General features: G+C 48.3%; 1 protein-coding gene across 1 annotated transcript in view; it reads right to left on the bottom strand.

Annotated features, from left to right (window-relative positions):
- The window catches only part of cndp2 (carnosine dipeptidase 2), a 103,651-nt gene extending 86,073 nt beyond the window's left edge, over positions 1–17,578 (bottom strand). Inside the window, exon 1 of the mRNA XM_070888464.1 lies at positions 17,500–17,578. The gene's annotated coding sequence lies outside the window, so the exon portion shown is untranslated. The remainder of the gene's footprint in view (positions 1–17,499) is intronic.
- Positions 17,579–21,117: the final 3,539 nt, after the last annotated feature.

Here is a 21,117-nt window from a genome sequence, read left to right on the forward strand (position 1 = left end):
CGGGGCCTTATCAAAACGGGAAAGCCTTGAGCTGCGCCGGCTCAGAACGTTCCTCGCTGGGCTACTGAGGAAGTGGAGATCAACAAAAGACTCCGCTCCCTCCCCCACAATAGGTTAAGGTAGAGGTTGCACTATGCTTTTGCCATGAAGCTAACCATAGCCAGCCTCAACATCAACGGTGTCAGAGAGGCACGCCGTAGATTTAACAATTTTTCGCTCCTACGGGAGGGGAAATATGCGGTGTGCTTCCTGCAAGAAGCCCACACCGTTCCGGGAGACAAGGCCACGTGGCTCCTGGAATGGCAAGGAGAGCTCTGCATGAGCCACCTCACTGCCACTTCTTGTGGGGTGGCCATCTTGCTGGCCCCACATTTTCAGCCGGAGATCTTGAGGGTCGAGGAGCCCGTGCCAGGTTGCTTGCTCCATGTCACGGTTCGCCTGGGGGACGTGCCGCTCCATCTCGTGAACGTGTACGTCCCAAAGCCCGGCCCACAGCAAGTGCGCTTCTTCTAGGCTCCATCGACGTCGGTGACTGCATTGTCCTCAGCGGAGGGGTGGGATTTTAACTGCATCTTCAAGGCGAGGGACCGCTCCGGTGCCCCGCAGAGCATGATGGCTATAGAGATGAGGTACCTGGTGGGGTCCTTCGACTTGATGGACGTTTGGCAAAATCTCCATCCCGACTCCAGCGTCTTTACTTGGGTGAGGCCTGGAAGAGAATGGTCCAGAATTGAACGCCTTTACGTGTCTCGGGCGTACGTCTCCTGCGTTCCGGCGGCTTCCATGCGGCCGGCGCCATGCTCGGATCACCACCTGGTGTGGGCGGAGCTTACTTTACTCCGCGCACGGGTGGGGTCCGCGTATTGGCACTTTAACAAAACTGCTGCTGGAGGACGAGTTGTTCTGAGATTCATTCCGTCGCTTCTGGTCTGACTGGAGAAGGAAGCAGGGGGGCTTCCCCTCCTTGAGGTTATGGTGGGACGTGTGCAAGGCTCACGTCTATCTCTTCTGTCAACAGTACCCAAAGGGGTCGACCAAGAGGCGGGCAGTCAGGTTGGGGCGCTTGGAAAAGGAGGTGCTCGACCTGGAATTTCATCTCTGTCAAGTCGTCGAGGACCCGGCCTTGCGGACGGTGTACGAAGCAAAGGCGGCCGGGCTGAAGGACCTGCAGCTTGTCGGGTCCCGAGGCGCATTCGTGAGGTCGCGGATCCGGTTCCTCCGGGATCTGGACCGCGGCTCCCGCTTCTTCTACTCGCTGGAAAGCAGACAGGGGGTCCATAAGCAGCTCTTGACGCTGCTGGCTGACGACGGATTTCTGGTCTCGGATCCGGAAGGCATCAGCCACAGGGCACAAGACCTATTATGGGGCTCTGTTCTCTCCGGATCTGTCCAGCGAGGAAGCGCGTAGAGTTTTGTGGGAGGACCTGCCGAAGGTCGGGCCCGGAGGGTGCCGAAAATCTGGACGCTCCGCTAAGCCAGGCGGAGCTGACCGGTGCCCTCGAACAGCTCTCGAGGGGAAAGTCCCCGGGGCTGGACGGGCTGACCGTGGAGTTCCACAGGCCTATAAATGGCCCAACAGCTGGGGAGCAGCGTGGTGAGTCAGGAGGCGCAGCGGGAGTCGGAGGAGCGGCCTATAATAGGCCCAACAATCGGGCAGCGGCAATGTCGAGGAGGAGGCCAGCTGGTGCAACTGCAGAGAGAGAAGGCAAAAAAGTAGAAAGAAATCTAAGGGTGACGTCACAGCCAAGGGGTTAAGTGATTGGCTGGTGATTGGTGAGTAGCTTTTCTTCTTTTTCTTTTATCAGTAGGTAACCTTTATCATTGTTGCCAAATTAAGTTAATCTTGGGATTAAGTCATGGCAGGAGAGCTCGGATACATGTCATGCCGCTCCTGTGCTATGTGGGAACTCAGGGACGCTTCCAGTGTCCCTGATGACTATATGTGCGGGAAGTGTATCCTGCTGCAGCTCCTGACAGACCGCATTGCGGCACTTGAGCTGCGGGTGAATTCACTCTGGAGCATCCACGATGCTGAGGATGCCATGAATAGCACGTTTAATGAGTTGGTCATACCGCAGGTAAAGGTTACAGAGATAGATAGGGAATGAGTGATCAACTGGAAGAGCAGTGGAAGGAAGATAATGCAGGGGTCCCCGGCGGTCATCCTCCTCCAAAACAGATACACATTTTGGGTACTGTTGGGGAGGATGATTCATCAGGGGAGGGCAGCAGCAGCCAAGTTCATGGCACCTTCGGTGGCTCTGCTGTACAGGAAGGCAGGAAAAACAGTGGGAGAGCTATAGTCACTATATTTCTGCGGTTGCAATCAAGACTCCAGGATGGTATGTTGCCTCCCTGGTGCAAAGGTCAAGGATGTCTCAGAGTAGATGCAGGACATTTTGGAGGGGAAGGGGGTGAACAGCCGGTTGTCGTGATGCATATCTCAGGATTGCTATGAGTGGCATGTGCTAGTCAGAACAGGAATCGCAGGATAGCTTAGCTGAATACATGGCTTGAGGAGTGGTGCAGAAGGGAGGGATTCAAATTCCTGGGACAATGGAACAGGTTCTGGGTAGGTGCGACCAGTATAAACCGCACAGTCTGCACCTGGGCAGGACCGGAACCAATGTCCTAGGGGGAGTGTTTGCTAGTGCTATTGGGGAGGGGTTAAACTAATATGGCAGGGGATGGAAACCTAAGCATGGAGACAGAGAGAAGTAGAATGGGGGCAGAAGCAAAAGATAGAAAGAAAAGTAAAAGTGGAGGGCAAAGAAACCCAAGGCAAAAATCAAAAAGGGCCACATTACAGCAAAATCCTAAAGAGGTCAAGTGTGTTAAAAAGACAAGCCTGAAGGCTCTGTGCCTCAATGCGAGGAGTATTCGTAATAAGGTAGATCAATTAACTGCACAGGCAGCAATTAATGAATATGATATAATTGGCATCATGGAGACATGGCTCCAGGGTGACTAAGGCAGGAAACTCAACATCCAGGGGTATTCAACTTCAGGAAGAATAGACAGAAAGTAAAAGGAGGTGGGGTAGCGGTATTGGTTAAAGAGGAAATTAACGCAATAATAAGTATTAAGGAAGGACATTAGCTAAGATAATGTGGAATCTGTATGGATGGAGCTGCGGAATACCAAAGGGCAGAAAACACTATTGGGAGTTGTGTACAGACCACCAAACAGTAGTAGTGAGGTTGGGGACAGCATCAAACAAGAAATTAGGGATGTGTGCAATAAAGGTACAGCACTTATAATGGGTGACTTTAAACTAAATATAGATTGGGCTAACCAAACTGGTAGCAATACAGTGGAGGAGGATTTCCAAAAGTGTATTTGGGATGGTTTTCTCGACCAATATGTCGAGGAACTAACTCGAGGGCTGGCCATACTAAACTGGGTGATGTGTAATGAGAAAGGACTAATTAGCAATCTTGTTGTGCGAGGCCCCTTGGGGAAAAGTGACCATAATATGGTAGAATTCTTTATTAAGATGGAGAGTGACACAGTTAATTCAGAGACTAGGGGTCCTGAACTTAAGGAAAGGTAACTTCGATGGTATGAGACGTGAATTGGCTTGAATAGACTGGCGAATGATACTTAAAGGGTTGACGGTAGATAGATAATGGCAAACATTTAAAGATCACGTGGATAAACTTCAACAATTGTACATCCCTGTCTGGAGTAAAAATAAAACGGGGAAGGTGGCTTAACCGTGGCTAACAAGAGAAATTTAGGATAGCGTTAAATCCAAGAGGCATATAAATTGGCCAGAAATAACAGCAAACCTGAGCACTGGGAGAAATTTAGAATTCAGCAGAGGAGGACAAAGGGTTTAATTAGGAGGGGGAAAATAGAGTATGAGAGGAAGTTTGCTGGGAACATAAAAACTGACTGCAAAAGCTTCTCTCGATGTGTGAAGAGAAACAGATTAGTGAAGACAAACCTAGGTCCCTTGCAGTCAGATTCAGGTGAATTTATAATAGGGAACATAGAAATGGCAGACCAGTTGAACAAATACTTTGGATCTGTCTTCACGAAGGAAGACACAAATAACCTTCCAGAAATACTGGGGGACCTAGTGAGGAGGAACTGAAGGAAATCCTTATTAGGTGGGAAATTGTGTTAGGGAAATTGATGGCATGGAAGGCCGATAAATCCCCAGGGCCTGATAGTCTGCATCTCAGAGTACTTAAGGAAGTTGCCCTAGAAATAGTGGGTGCATTGGTGATCATTTTCCAACAGTCTATCAACTCTGGATCAGTTCCTATGGACTGAAGGGTAGCTAATGTAACACCACTTTTTAATAAAGGAGGGAGAGAGAAAACGGGTAATTATAGACTGGTTAGCCTGACATCAGTAGTGGGGAAAATGTTGGAATCAATTATTAAAGATGAAATAGCAGCACATTTGGAAAGCAGTGACAGGATCGGTCCAAGTCAGCATAGATTTATGAAAGCGAAATCATGCTTGACAAATCTTCTTGAATTTTTTGAGGATGTAATTAGTAGAGTGGACAAGGGAGAACCAGTGGATGTGGTGTATTTGGACTTTCAAAAGGCTTTTGACAAGGTCCCACACAAGAGATTGGTGTGCAAAATTAAAGCACATGGAATTGGTGGTAATGTACTGACGTGGATAGAGAACTAGTTGGCAGACAGGAAGCAGAGAATCGGGATAAACGGGTCCTTTTCAGAATGGCAGGCAGTGACTAGTGGGGTGTCACAGGGCTTAGTGCTGGGACCCCAGCTATTTACAATATGCATTAATGATTTAGATGAAGGAATTGAGCTTAATATCTCAAAGTTTTGCAGATGACACTAAGCTGGGAAGAGGTGTGAGCTGTGAGGAGGATGTTAAAAGGCTGCAGGGTGACTTGGACAGGTTAGCTGAGTGGGCAAATGCATGGCAGATGCAGTATAATGTGGATAAATGTGAGGTTATCCACTTTGGTGGCAAAAACACAAAACCAGAATATAATCTGAATGGCTGCAGATTAGGAAAAGGGGAGATGCAATGAGACCTGGGTGTCATGGTTCATCAGTCATTGAAAGTAGGCATGCAGGTTCAGCAGTCGGTGAAGAAGGCAAATGGTATGTTGGCCTTCATAGCTAGGGGATTTGAGTAAAGGAGCAGGGAGGTCTTACTGCAGTTGTACAGGGCCTTGGTGAGGCCTCACCTGGAGTATTATGTACAGTTTTGGTCTCCTAATCTGAGGAAGGACATTCTTGCTATTGAGGGAGTGTAGCGAAGGTTCACCAGACTAATTTCTGGGATGGCAGGACTGACATATGAGGAGAGACTGGATCGACTGGGCCTGTATTCACTGGAGTTTAGAAGGATGAGAGGGGATCTCATAGAAACATATAAAATTCTGATGGGACTGGACAGGTTAGATGCAGGAAGAATGTTCCCGATGTTGGGGAAGTCCAGAACCAGGGGACACAGTCTAAGGATAAGGGGTAAGCCATTTAGGACCGAGATGAGGAGAAACTTCTTCACTCAGAGTTGTTAACCTGTGGAATTCTCTACCGCAGAGAGTTGTTGATGCCAGTTTGTTGGATATATTCAAGAGGGAGTTAGATATGGCCCTTACTGCTAAAGGGATCAAGGGGTATGGAGAGAAAGAAGGAAACGGGTACTGAGGTGAATGATCAGCCATGATCTTATTGAACGGCTGAATGGCCTACTCCTGCACCTATTTTCTATGTTTCTATGAAAAAAAATACACACACACACACGCGCACATGCACACCTCTCTCTCTGGAGTCCAGGGCAGGATGGCAAGGTGAGGTGCAAGGTCACCCCAAGGTGAGAAGAGGGGCTAGAGCAGCCTCTTAACCATCCAGTCTAAATAAAACTATCAATCTTCCATTGAAGGCAGTGCCGCGATTTCGCCAACAGTGGCGAGACCGGTGCAGCCGGCATTGGTGGCATATGGGAAATGCGCTCCCGGCTCCATCATGCCCGCTCAACACAATCTTTCCTTGATGGGGCTTGTTAAGCCTGCCCTGCGAGGTTCCCGGCCAATTAACAGGAAGCGGGTCTGATGATGCATCATCAGCCAGTTTCCTTAAAGGAACCATGACCAAATTTTTTTTACATTTGTGCTGTCAGTGTTCTGCAGCATTGAGGTGCTGCAACCACTGACAAGCACTGCACAGAGGTGCTCGGCTGCACCCAGGCTCTTCCCCATGACTCCCTCCAGCACCTGGCACAGGAGGGCTTAGGCAAGGATCCGCATGCAGACTTGACAATTGAGAAAATGACATGAAGCGGGGTTCAGAGCGGACTTCCGCCGTGCTGGCAATCAAGGCAATTTTGACAGCGGGCCCCGCCTCCAAACCGCACTCGCAGGGCTGGGACGATTCCAGCCCAGATTCAGGAGTGGAAGCTTTAATAAGCCCTGTCTGTAATACTGGAGAAGACTTTCGAGATGTGAAGGCGGGGGGAGGTGGGGTGCGCAGGCAGAGTTAAATAAGGATGAGAAACATTGAGCGTAGCTGGACTGCTGCTTTGAGTTGAAAAGTTCAAGCTTTGGAACAGACAGGGACAACCTTCTCTCTTCCGAGGAATTTGTAAATCTATTTTGTAATATAGTGGAGTCGGGCCACAGCCGAATGAACAGAGGCACTGAGAGGCAGTGTATCAGCTGGAAATACAATGGGTGTCCTGCAAAACACCAAATACTTGCATTTACACAACAGTGCCTCATCACAATGAAACATCTATAACTCTTCCCAGAATAACTGAATGTTAAAAGTGCAGTGATCCTTATGCAGGTAGTAAACACAGCAGCCATTCTGCACTAAACATCTCACGAAGAACAGGGAGAGGAATAACAAGTTAAACGGTTTATTTTTCTGATATTGCTTCAGGGAGAACTCCCTGTTCTGCCAAATAGTCTCGTGTGATCTTTAACGACCATCTGAATATGCAGACGGGACTTCGGTTTAAACAACTCATCTTAAGCATGGCACTTTTGGCAATTCAGCCTTTAGTACTGCACTGGAATGAACCTAATTATTTGGTCAAGTCACAAATGTGGAATAACCACCCACTGGAATCTAAAGTTCTAAGGCTTGTAAAAATTGATTTAAAAAACCTACAGGTAACAAGGAATGCAGCAGTCTGTGAACCCGTGCTTCAACAGACTGGCCAGCTACGACGGCATTGTAAAAAGCATTAATCCACCCCTTTTCTTACATAAAACAACAAGGAAGGCTAATTATAGAAGTAAATAACCACTGACAGAAAGGATAAAACTGAGGCTACTTCAACCAGTTGTAGCCTTGCACAGTAAGTCTTTATCTCTGTGTGTGTTCTAATTTCCCTTTAATCATTTCATAGCTAAATGACACCCTCTAAAACAGGAATGTCCAAACCACAGAGACCATGGAGTTTGGTGGGGCGGGGGTGCATAGGAAGTTTAAATTCTTGACAACATCACTTTGCTTACATCTCAAGTTGCTATTACTAACAGATCTAAGTGTTCTGATTTATGATTTATCAACCAAACCCCATTGGGCCCTGGTGCTTTGTCATCCTTTAGCCTAAAATGTTTCCTTTTATCAGTCATAATATCAGATGTCAGCCTTGGCTCATTGGTAGCACTCTCGCCTCCGAGTCAGCAGATTGTGGATTCAAGTCCCACTCCAGAAACTTGGAACACATAACCTCCGTGCAGTGCTGAGGGAGTGCTGCACTGTCGGACGCGCCGTCTTTCGCATGAGACATTAAACCCAGGCTCCGTCCGCTCTCGCAGGTGGACGTAAAAGATTGCATGATACCATTCAAAGAAGAACAGAGGAGTTCTGTCCAGTGTCCTGGTCGATATTTATCCCTCAACAAACATCACTGAAACAGATTGGGGCCGAAATTGGCCCAGACTGGATTAGCAGCGCGTAATTCGAACTAGTGGGTCAAGTTGTGCCGGCGCTGAAAACAACGGAGCCGGCGCGGATTTGCCCCCTTTTACAGAAAGAAATGGTGGGGGTGGTTACCATGCCCTCTATCACTGATTGCACAACGCTCAGCGCCGTGCTACTCACATCAGCGCATCGCTGGCACGCCACGTCATGGTGCCGCGTCCACACATCCCTCCCCTCCCCTTCAGTGCCACCAGGGAAGGGGTCGAACGGGCTTGTGGCCTGGCATCCAAGAGGGGCCGGGGTTGGGGGGGGGGCGGGGGCCTGTCTGTTGGCTGCCCGGCCAAACCAACAACTGCCATTGTCGGGCTGACTGAAAAGTCGGCCGACACAAAAAAGATGGTGGCCACCTCCCTGTTTCACCAGCGGAGCCCCGGGGGCAATTCCGGGTGGAGTGATCTGTGCACAGCGCCCGGGTGAAAACCCTTTAATGCACCCTTATCGCCGGCGCTAACTGGCCCTCCGCAAAGGGGCAATTTCAGCCCCTTTATCTGCTCATTAGATCATTGTGGTTTGTGAGACCCTGCTGTGCATAAATTGGCTGCTGCGTTTTCCAAGATTACAATAGTGACAACATTTCAAAAGTACTTCATTGACTGTAAAGTGCTTTAGGACATCCTGAGGTCATGAAAGACACTTATGCAAATGCAAATTATTTATTTCTTTATAACATCGCTGCTCTCGCTCTTAGCCACTTCAGGATGCACCTCTGCTCCAATATCCTTCCCTTTAGTAAAGAACTATGTAAAGTACTTAAATACAAATAGTTAATGGTCATTTTTTGATCATTAACTACAAATTGAAAACCCTCTCCTCTCAGGATCCAACCTCACTTTTCACAATTATGTATTTACTCATATACTTGTGAAATATTTTACTGTTCCCACTGAATTGTTTTTTAATTCTTCATACTCTCTTCGCTTTCCTTAACCGCTTTTCTTATTTTCACATGTTCTCCTTTAGTTTTTTGATTATTAAGTTCCCTACCAGTCCTCTTTATTCTTAATTGGCTTTTAAGCTTTATTTATCCATGGCATTCTTTCCTTCATTTTTAATGCAATTAACTTATTCTCTACCTTTACAATCTTTTTGCGATCTCGTGTGCAGTCGCGTGTGCTAATTTCTCCTTCCATCTCACTCCTTATCTTTCTACGGTCAGCCATAATCCAATCTGCTGTTCTAGTTTTTGTACTGACTTCAAGTTACAATATAACAGTCTCAGACACACAGGTGGTGTATTCAGCAAATTCTCGTCTACTGTGTACCGAGCAGGAATAATTTAAAATGTGAATTTTATTGCATAATATGCCTGGCCCATTAGAACCATGGATTTATTCCCTTAACTAGAGGTGATCCAAAACTCAGCTGCTCGTGTCCTAACATGCACCAAGTTCCACTCACCCATCACCCCTGTGCTCATTGACCTACATTGGCTCCCGATTAAGCAAAGCCTCAATTTCAAAATTTTCATCCTTGTTTTCAAATCCCTCCATGGCCTCGCCCCTCCCATCTCTGTAATCTCCTCCAGCCCCATAACCTCCCGAGATGTCTGCGCTCCTCTAATTCTGCCCTCCTGAGCATTCCTGATTATAATCGCTCAACCATTGGTGGCCGTGCCTTCTGTTGCCTAGGCCCCAAGCTCTGGAACTCCCTCCCTCAACCTCTCCACCTCTCTTTCCTCCTTCAAGACGCTCCTTAAAACCTACTTCTTTTGGTCACCTGCCCTAATTTCTCCTTATGCGGCTCGGTGTCAAATTTTTTATCTCATAATACTCCCGTGAAGTGCCTTGGGATGTTTTACTACGTTGAAGGTGCTATATAAATACAAATTGATGTTATTGTTGTAACTACGTACTGACAGATTTTAATGTAAAATGGAAAAAAGTTACGATAGACTTGCATCAAACAATGGTTCAGCCACAGTTAAGAGCACCGTGCACCAACTTCGACAGAAGGAGCACTAAAACCCATAGAGAACATACAAAGCAGATTCATCGGGATGAGGCTAGCAATGGGAAACTATGGTCCAGAATTTGCTACCAAAATAACAGCACATTTAATGCGCATGTCGTTAGAAAGGTGACTCGTACAGCAACTTGTGGTGAGGAAGCGATACCCTGGGCTATTTGCGTCATTTTGTTGTCAGCCTCTTAAAAATGGCAACTCGCCCTTAACTTCCTGTGAATGGTCACCGGCCGAAAAAACGCTCGAGGGCAATTGCGCGAATGACGGAACTTCCACGAGAAATCGCCAGACATTCCGCAACAAGCCCTTGCCGCCGCTTTCCGGTGGCCAGAGGCCTTAATGAAAGGGGCAATTTCGGCCCCGAACATTCAAGAGAATCCAGCTCCTGCAACAAAGAGCTTCTGCCAGCATACAACTGCAGCAGGTAAAAATAGTGAGCAATACTAATTATCAGCTTGGTGCAAAAACTTAAACTTGAGCATGGAATTGGATAAACAAAACACAGGCCATTGTAATAACAATAATCTTTTAAAAACTGTGGGAAATTACATGAGTCAGAGACAACACAAGGAACAAATGAATCTTTGCAAACAATATGCACTATCCATAGTGCTCTCATAGCCTACATCAGTAACAACCGGATTGAGCACAGCTATGATGCTTTCTGTGGTTGTAAAGTCTGCAGTCACCATCACCTACATGAAAGAGAAAAGGGGAAGAAAGCTGGAAGGAAAATGGGGAGCTAAAAGAAATAAAATTAAGGAAGTACATATTCTGTCAAGGCATCTCTCGTCATCCAACATCATAGGCAGTCCCTCGGAATCGAGAAAGACTTTCTTCCACTCTTAAAATGAGTCCTTAGGTGGCTGAACAGTCCAATACGAGAACCACAGTCCCTGTCACAGGTGGGACAGATAGTCGTTGAGGGAAAGGGTGGGTGGGACAGGTTTGTCATATGCTCTTTCCGTTGCCTGCGCTTGATTTCTGCATGCTCTCGGCGATGAGACTCGAGGTGCTCAGCACCCTCCAGGATAGACTTCCTCCACTTAGGGCGGTCTTTGGCCAGGAACTCCGAGGTGTCAGTGGGGATGTTGCACTTTATCAGGGAGGCTTTGAGGGTGTCCTTGTAACGTTTCCCCTGCCCACCTTTGGCTCGTTTGCTGTAAAGGAGTTCCGAATAGAGCGCTTGCTTTGGGAGTCTCGTGTCTGGCATGCGGACAATGTGGCCTGCCCAGCGGAGCTGGTCAAGTGTGGTCAGTGCTTCAATGCTGGGGATGTTGGCCTGGTCGAGGACGCTAATGTTGGTGCATCTGTCCTCCCAGGGGATTTGTAGGATCTTGCGGAGACATCATTGGTGGTATTTCTCCAGCGACTTGAAGTGTCTACCGTACATGGTCCATGTCTCTGAGCCATACAGAAGGTCGGGTATTACTACAGCCCTGTAGACCATGAGCTTGGTGATAGATTTGAGGACCTGGTCTTCGAACACTCTTTTCCTCAGGCGGCCGAAGGCTGCACTAACCTGCTGGAGACGGTGTTGAATCTCGTCGTCAATGTCTGCTCTTGTTGATAAGAGGCTCCCGAGGTATGGGAAATGGTCCACATTGTCCAGGGCCGTGCCATGGATTTTGATGACTGGGGGGCAGTGCTGAGCGACGTGGACAGGTTGGTGGAGGACCTTTGTATGCCTCAGTAACTTCTCCAAGGCCCCTCTCGTCATCCAACAGCACAGTTAAATGCATCATGTGATATCCTGCAGGAAATGACCCACATCCCTCAAATCTGTGTTCATATTTGGTCACCTGGTGCAGAGAACATGCAAACTGGAGGATCTCCTCCTGGGTTTGCCTGACAAAATCTACAATGTACAAGATTACTGGGTAGGGGGTCTCCAAATCTTTGATCACGTTTCGATCTCTGATACACACCCAGGAGACCAAAGATTATAAACATAGCGGCCCAGAATTTGCAGGGCATCTCGCACCGTTTGTTAGATTTCTTTCCTCACTCTTCAGCACAAAAATGTTTTGCGCTGCAAAGTGCTGAAAGTGCAGCTGATAACTAGGTGAACAGGGCATCTAGGACCCTGGTGAACAATGGGACCAACAGAGAAGGAAATAGGTTGAATTCGAGTGAAAATTAGATGCAGAAAGAGAAAAAACGTGAGGGAAAGGAAGATTGGATTGGGAGAGAGAGAAAAAAAGAGACAGAAAGGAAAAGCAATAAATAAATAATTTTAAATGTTAAAATCCTCTAGAAACAATTGACAAGCTGCCGGAATGAAACTGCACAGTTTGAATTATTCCCTTTCTGGGCTGGCGAGCTCCCATTTTCGCAAGGCGTCCAACAACTTGTGGCGATTCTCAACTCACCGCGTATCACTTCTGAGCCACAAATTGCTGGGTTACTCACACACTAATAATGGCAAATTATGGGCCATCCGTATCCACCAGTTTACTTGCTGCATTTTGTAAAGAACCAAAGGCGATATGAGGAAGCGTTTTTTTTACACATTGTTGTGATCTGGAACGCACTGCCTTCCAGATTCAATAGTAACTTACAAAAGGGAAACTTGAAGGGGAAAAAAATAAAGGACTGTGGGAAAAGAGCGGGGGAGTGGGATTAATTGTATTGGCCCGGAATTTGCGCTCAGCATGACGGTAAACTGGCAGCGTTTGCCGTCATCCTGCCTTTGAGACTGAGCGCAACTTCGGGATATGGTGCCGGCGGAAATCCTGAAGTTGGGGTCAGTAATTGACAGCTCCAACATGTGCCCCCGCTCCCAACTCCCCTCGCCCACAGAGCCGGCAATCTGTGTAATCAGCCAAATCATTGAAACTGATGAAAACTTCGGTTCTTCCGCAGTAATAATGCTGTTAAATTCACCATTAAAAGTTAGACCCTAAGGGGTTAGGTGTAACTGGCTCTTTGACAGCATATTGACTGCTAAACAAAGATTATGGGCCTGAAAAACTAATTTTAATTTTATGCAGTGTGAAATTTGTCCATTTTAATAAAAAATAAAACTTTTAAGCAACTTTTTAAAAACATTTTTTTTAATTTTATTTTAAGTTTGACCATCTTTAATTCAGGTTTGCCTTTACCCCATGTGAGAGCCCCAATCTTTGTATTGCTCTCTAACTACTTTAAAAAGTTAGAATCAATGGGGCCAAGTTTCGAGCCGCGCCTAGAACGGCGCAGTCCCGACCTGGACGCCCGTTTTTCAGGCCACAAAGTGCGCCTAAAAAAAACTCCAGATTCTCCACCTCCCTGCAGGTCCTCTGGCCCTCAACGCAGCGCAGCAGGAGCTGTAGGGGGCGGAGCCAGGTCCCTGCACCGAAAACAGTGCCGGGACCTCTGCACATGCGCGCTACAGTGGGCACGCAAGTGCAGTAGCTCCAGGCGCCCGAATCTGTGTGGGAGGGGCCCGAAGCACGCAGCCCCTAGCCCTGGCCGAATGGCCTCACTGGGGCTGCGTGAATAAGGCTCCTCCCACGGCCAGCTCCTGCTTCCTCCCGACCCGACTCGACTCCCGTTTGCGGACCGGACCCAACACCCGCACCCCCGCCCCCCCGGACCGGACCCGACACCCGCTCCCCCTCCCCCCCCCCGCCCACGGACCGGACCCGACACCCGACACCCGCTCCCCGCCCCCCCTGGACCCGACCCAACACCCACCCGCTCCCCCCCCCCCACCCCCGGACCGGACCCGACACCCGCTCTCCATGCCCCCCCCCCGCCCCTGGACTGGATCCGACCTGACCTCCCTCCCCCTGGCCTGACCTCCCTCTCCCTTCCTCCCTCCCCCCGACCCGAACCGAACCGACCTCTCTCCCACCACCCCCCCCGACCCAACACCACCTACCTGTAAATCTGGTGCTGGGGACGGGCCCTGCCCGAAGTCTTGGGCCCGGCTCGTTCAGCCTCCCTCCCCCTTCTCCTTTCCCCCAACTCCCCCCCCAATCTCCTTTCCCTCCCCCCCACCAATCTCCTTTCCCTCCCCCCAATCTCCTTCTCCCCCCATCTCCTTCCCCCCCATCACCCCCCCCAATCTCCTTTCCCCACCCCCACAATCTCCTTCCCCCTCCCCCATCTCCCTTCTCCCCTTTATCCCCTTCTCACCTCCTCCCCTTTCCCTCCCTCTGCTCCCCCCCCTCTCTCCCTCTGCTCCCCCCCCTCTCTCCCTCTGCTCCCCCCCCTCTCTCCCTCTAAACCCCCCCTCCCCCTCCCCCTCCCCTCGCTGTCAGAAACACAGACACTGACAGACAGAGAATGAGAGACACACAGACAGACAGAGAGATAGAGACACTGACAGAGACACACTGAGGGGGGCATCCCAGCACGCTGTTGGAGGGCTCCCGGTGCTGCAGTCGGTAAGTAGAAAATGTTTTATTTATTGATTTTTAAAAAAAATTATTTCTTATTAATTTTTTTGATTGATTTATTGGTTGATTTATTGATGTATTTATCATTTATTATTGATGATGGCTCTTTATTTGTAAAACTGAAGTGTTTAATGTTTGTAAACTTCCCTTTAAACACCCCCCCCCCACCATTCCCTACGCCTGATTTGTAACCTACGCCTGATTTTCTAAAGTGTAGACAAGGTTTTTTCAAGCGTACAAAAATCTTCACTTACTCCATTCTAAGTTAGTTTGGAGTAAGTTTTCACTGACGAAACTTTGAAAACAGGCGTAAGTGGCCGGACACGCCCCCTTTTGAAAAAAAAATTCTGTTCCAAAGTGAAACTGTTCTAACTGACTAGAACTGGAGCAAACTAAATGACGAGAATTCCGATTTCTAAGATACTCCGTTCTACACCAGTTGCTCCTAAAAATCAGGAGCAAATCATGTGGAAACTTGGGGCCAAAGGAACTTACTCACTTCCTTGTTCGCTGTCTGTGAGAATTCTGCAGTGTGATTGGTTGCTTATACAGCCTGTTGATGTCACAGCAGTTCATAAGAATATAAGAATTAGGAGCAGGAGTAGGCCATTCGGCCCCTCGAACCTGTTCCGCCATTCAATAAGATCATGGCTGATCTTCGACCACAACCCCACTTGCCTGCACTATCCCCATATCCCTTAATTCCACTCTGGGAGCCCCACTAACCTCCGTTGAATTTAATTGAAATTCAGACAACCCGAAGTTCTCAACGCAGGAATTGCACGATCCTTGTGCGGAGCGTACTTCGGGGCCAGCGGTGAACGCCTTCGCTTCACGGCTGACCGCAAACTGTGGGCCACTAGCACTTACCAAAGAGCCCAATGGTCTCACAAACAAATCTAGGCCAACACTCCAGTGCAGTGCTGAGGAATCGCTGCAATGTCGGAGTTGCCGTCTTTCGGATGAGACGTAAAGATCCCTTGGCATTATTTCAAATAAGAGCAGGGGAGTTATCCCCTGGCCAATATTTATCCCTCAATCAACATAACAAAAAACAGATTATCTGGTCATTATCACATTGCTGTTTGTGGGAGCTTGCTGTGCACAAATTGGCTGCCGTGTTTCCTACATTACAACAGTGACTACACTCCAAAGGTACTTCATTGGCTGCAAAGTGCTTTGAGATGGCCGGTGGTTGTGAAAGCTACTATATAAATGCAAGTCTTTCTTTCTGTGCTGTATCCAGCATTGAAGCACTGACCACACTTGATCAGCTCCGTTGGGCAGGCCACATTGTTCGCATGCCAGACACGAGACTCCCAAAACAAGCACTCTACTTGGAACTCCTTCACAGCAAACGAGCCAAAGGTGGACAGAGGAAATGTTACAAGGACACCCTCAAAGCCTCCCTGATCAAGTGCAACATCCCCACTGACACCTGGGAGATCCTGGCCAAAGACCATCCTAAGTGGAGGAAGTGCATCCGGGAGGGCGCTGAGCACCTCGAGTCTCATCGCCGAGAGCATGCAGAAATCAAGTGCAGGCAGCGGAAAGAGTGTGCGGCAAACCTGTCCTACCCTCAACGACTTGATTCCGAGAGACTGCCTATGATGATAATGATATTTACTGTACATTTGTGCTGTATATTTCTATATAATTGTAAATAACTATTTTACTGTAGTTTGTAAAACTTGATCTATGTTTAATATCCAGCTCTCCAAAGTGACATAGTGAATGCAGCATGAGACTATGTTAAATCCAGTAAGCAGTTTACTGCAAGTAGTAGGCACAGTAATAATTAATCTTCTGGTTAGGGCAGATTCTGAAAAAGTTACAACTTCTGAATTGTAAGGATGAAACTGATGAGTGAAGATTGCTCTTTAACAACATTGTAACAGCATTACTATGTAATATAGGACAATGCTTTCTCCTTTGGGTATGATGACTGCCCATGGCATTGGTAATTGTTAGAATTGACAGCTTCAGCAATATGCTCTTCTGGTCAGTGCTATCCAACAGCCACTGAAACTGCTCCTGTGATTGATATAATCTGAAAAATCAACCAGTAAGAAGCAGATTGTTTGGCTGTTACCAAGAAGTAATGAGATTTCTTGCAGCTGCCAAAGCAGCAGTGGGAGCAGAGGTTTGGCCATACGGGTAGCAGGAAAGCTAGATTTTCCTACCACTCTATTCCAGAGCTTACAAACTGAATTTACTGGATTGGCAGCTCGCAGCTGTGTCGACTACAACATCTCAGCCATCTTACATACCTCCTCTAAAGTAAGTGTAATGCCACCCTCCCCTGAGTCATCTAGAGATAGAAATCTAGGGATACAAATACTGCTCATGTTCCCAATGTTGGGGAAGTCCAAAACCAGGGGACACAGTCTAAGGATAAGGGGTAAGCCATTTAGGACTGAGATGAGGAATAATTTCTTCACTCAGAGAGTTAGTTGTTAACCTGTGGAATTCTCTACCGCAGAGAGTTGTTGATGCCAGTTCATTGGATACATTCAAGAGGGAGTTAGATATGGCCCTTAGGGCTAAAAGGGATCAAAAAATATAAAGAGAAAGCAGGAAAAGGGTACTGAGGTGAATGATCAGCTATGATCTTATTGAATGGTGGTGCAGGCTCGAAGGGCAGAATGGCCTACTCCTGCACCTATTTTCTATGTTCCTATTCTGTAACTAGTCGTTAAGAAGTTAACACCCACCAAAAATTAGTTTAGATTTGGAGACTTTTGCAGCGTTTATAGAGCAAGAGGCTGCCTCGCCACCTTGAGCTGTGTGACTTGGGCAGTAGAGTATGGAGTGATCCAGTGCTGAGGAATGGGAACTGTTTCCAGTATCAGGCAAAATAGGTGCCAGCACGGGAACTTGGGTGATGAATAGTTTAATGGGAGTGGGATCAAGGGAGAAGTAAACCTCAGAGGTGAGAAGAGCTTCGAGAGTCTGGGGAGGGGGGCTCGTGTGGATGACAGAGACACAGTGTTGGGGACTTGAGTAGGGAGGGGGAAAGGTCTGGCGTGAGAGGTGGGTAGGGGAGCACTTCATCTCCAGGGCCATCACCCCTCGAGCCGGTGCAACTTTTGCACTCTCTCCCTCTGTATCTGCACCAAATGAATTTAAACATGCAGGAGCCCATAAGCTTGCTGAAAAAAGCGCGTTGCTAAGAGTAAGGCAGCGCATCGTTAAGCCGGGGCTCGCCCGTTACTCACCCAGCGTTCCAAATTCGAACGGTGCCCGGTGAACTCGAACGCCTGTGGCGTTCCAACATCCGCAACATGCCGTGATTGACAGCTGAGGGAAGCCACTCTGCGCTCGCCAGCCTCAGCCACCACTTACTGCTGCTGCAGGCACTTCCTGGGGGGGGGAGGGAAGCTTTGGTATGGGAAGGAAACCCAAGACATTGCATGCTTTTGCAGTCTGAAGAATAGGAGCTCTGTGAAGTTGTATTCTCTTGGTTTAAACAAAAATCGATCTCTTTGAATGAATGCATCTTGCTTGGAGGTGAGCAATAAAGTGCTCCCTTACCCACCTGCCACGCCAGACTTTCTACTCTCACACCTTCCTACTCAAGTCCTCAACAGTGTCTCTCTCTGTAATGTCATCCACATGAGCCCTCCTCCCCAGCCTCTCGAAACTCATCTCATCTGTGAGGTTTACTTCTGCTCCCTTGATCCCATTCCCACTAAACTATTGACCACCCAACTTACCTTGCTGGCACCTATGGTGCCTGATACTGAAAAACAGATGCCAGCTAATATTGCAGACAGTTCCAATTCCTTAGGCACTGGCCTCTCCCTTTCAAAACCACCATGAATGACCCCACAAGGCAATGCGTTGCATTCAAACTATAGTGGCCTTGATCCTTTATTCATAACTCCAGAGTGAAACAGCTGCATGGTGGCTCCCCTTTTATACAGCCCCTGCCACTCGGGCAGGAAACCCTGGTCTCCACCAGTTGCACCCTCTGGTGGTGCCAGCATGTATATACACAGTGCAAACTAATATGTCCTTGCGATACAGTATAAATGCACACGAGGCCCATACTTGAGAGAAGATCACTCTGTGAACAGTTACCTTTATTATCAAGACATCAAGAAAGGGACGGTGGGTGGAGCTTCCCCTTTTATACTGGAAAGTCCAGGTTAGGAATGTCTCCCACAAGTTCACTCCCTGTGGTCAGTGTTCTCAACTTAGGTCAGCTTATACATGGGTTACAATGACAGTTAAATACGTGACATCACCTCCCCCCCAAAGTCTTATTGGGATCACAGGTTAAGTCTCTCTGGTGGTTTATGCTCCCTTGAAGAGCGCCTGAGTTGGGGCTCCGTTTGTTGGGCGCTGGCCTGAGTGTCTGTTGTTTGCGGTGCCTCAGGCCTGTCCGAACTTCCCACAGTGACTGGCCTCTCCTCCGCTTGATTCTGGTGTTCGGTCACCTGTGGTGGATTAAACTTTACGTCATGTTCTTCCTCTGCTTCTTCTATGGGGTTGCTGAACCTCCTTTTAGTTTGATCCACATGTTTGCTGCAGATTTGTCCATTGTAAGTTTAACTACCAAAACCCTATTCCCCTCATTGGCAATCACAGTGCCTGCAAACCATTTGGGCCCTGCAGCGTAATTAAGGACAAAAACAGGGTCATTGACATCAATACATCGCGCCCTCGCATTCCTGTCATGGTAGTCACATTGTGACTGACGCCTCCTCTCAACAATTTCTTTCATAGTGGGGTGTATAAGGGATAACCTGGTTTTGAGCATCCTTTTCATTAGCAGCTCTGCGGGTGGAACCCTTGTGAGCGAGTGTGGTGGGGATCTATTGGCCAACAGGAGGCATGATAAGCGGCTTTGTAGGGAACCCCTTTGGATTCTGAGCATCCCCTGTTTGATTATCTGCACTGCTCGTTTCGCCTGGCCATTTGAGGCTGGCTTGAACGGTGCCGTTCTGACATGGTTGATACCATTGCCTGCCATGAAGTTCTGGAATTCAGTGCTTGTGAAGCACGGGCCATTGTCACTGACCAAGACGTCCGGTAGACCATGGGCGGCGAACATTGCCCGTCGAACATGGCAGAGGATGTGCTTGAATTTAAAATGGCACACTCAATCCATTTGGAGTAGGCGTTTACTACAACCAAAAACATTTTTCCCATGAAAGGACCTGCGTAGTCCACATGGATGCATGACCATGGCTTGGCAGGGCTTCCCTGGGTGCGTTGCCCAGCTGAGCATACGTGTTGCACCTGCGAACACAAAGTTCCAGGTCTGCATCTATCCTTGGCCACCAAACGTATGACCTGCCAATTGCCTTCATCATGACAATGCCCGGGTGCTCATTGTGAAGTTCTCTGATAAACACCTCTCTGCCCTTTTGGGGCATGACTACTTGGTTTCCCCAATCGGCCTTAATCGAGAGTTCATCCTTGTGCCTATGAAACTCCTCAGGGCATGCCCTGTATTGTCCCCATTCAGGACACATTTCTTAACTAAAGACAGTAGCGGGTCTTTATTTGTCCAGACTTTAATCTGACAGGCTGTCACAGGTGAGCCTTCGCTTTCGAAAGCTTCAACAGCCATGACAATCTCAGCATCATGCTCCGCTGCCCCCTCAGTGGTGGCTAGTGGTAGCCTGCTGAGTGCATTGGCAAAGTTTTCAGTGCCCGGTCTGTGCCGAATTGTGTAGTCATAGGCGGCTAACGTAAGTGCCCACCTCTGTATGCGGGCCGATGCATTCGCATTTATGGCCTTGTTGTCGGCCAAAAGGGATGTTAGGGGTTTGTGATCTGTCTCCAGCTCAAATTTCCTGCCAATCGGGTACTGGTGCATTTTTTTTGCTGCATATACACATGCTAGCACTTCCTTTTCTACCATCCCGTAGCCCCTTTCTGCCCCGGACAGACTTCTGGAGGCATAAGCTACCGGCTGTAACTGACCATTGGCATTCACATACTGCAACACACACCCAACCCCATAGGACGACGCATCACACGTTAAAACTAGTTTCTTACACGCGTCATATAACGTTAATAATTTGTTGGAGCACAACAAATTGCGTGCTCTATCAAAAGCCCTTTCCTGGCTGTCCCCGCAGGACCTTTGCGTAGGAGCACGTGTAGCGGCTCTAACAGCGTGCTCAATTTGGGAATTAAGTTGACAAAATAGTTCAGGAGCTCCAGGAACGAATGCAGCTCCGTCGTGTTACGAGGTCTGGGTGCTCTCTGGATCGCTTCCGTTTTGGACGCGGTAGGTCTGATGCCGTCTGCTGCTAAACTCCTCCCCAGGAATTCTACCTCTGGAGCTAAGAAGACGCACTTCGCCTTTTTCAGTTGCAGCCTTACCCGGTCCAGTCTGCTTAGCAACCTCCTCCAGGTTGTGGAGGTGTTCTTCAATATCGCGACCCGTGATGAGGAAAAACCACCGTTCTTGGAATCGACTTGAGGAGGCTTTCCATATTTCGCTGAAAGATCGCAGCGGCCGAACGAATCCCGAACGGACATTTGTTGTACTCAAACAACCCCTTGTGTGTCGTGATGGTGGTCAGCTTCTTCGACTCACTCGCAAGCTCCTGGGTCATGTAAGCTGAGGTCAGGTCCAATTTTGAAAAATGTTTGCCACCGGATAGCGTTGCAAAGAGGTCCTACGCTCTCAGTATCGGGTACTGGTCTCGGAGTGACACCCGATTGATGGTGGCCTTGTAATCGCCACATATCCTGACCGACCCATCCACCTTGAGCACCGGCACGATCGGGCTCGCCCAGTCACTGAATTCGACTGGCGAGATGATGCCTTCCCTCAGCAGGCAGTTCAATTCGCATTCTATCTTTTCCTGCAT

The sequence above is a fragment of the Pristiophorus japonicus genome, chromosome 1 (assembly GCF_044704955.1).
Source record: "Pristiophorus japonicus isolate sPriJap1 chromosome 1, sPriJap1.hap1, whole genome shotgun sequence".
NCBI classification, from domain to species: Eukaryota; Metazoa; Chordata; class Chondrichthyes; family Pristiophoridae; genus Pristiophorus; species Pristiophorus japonicus.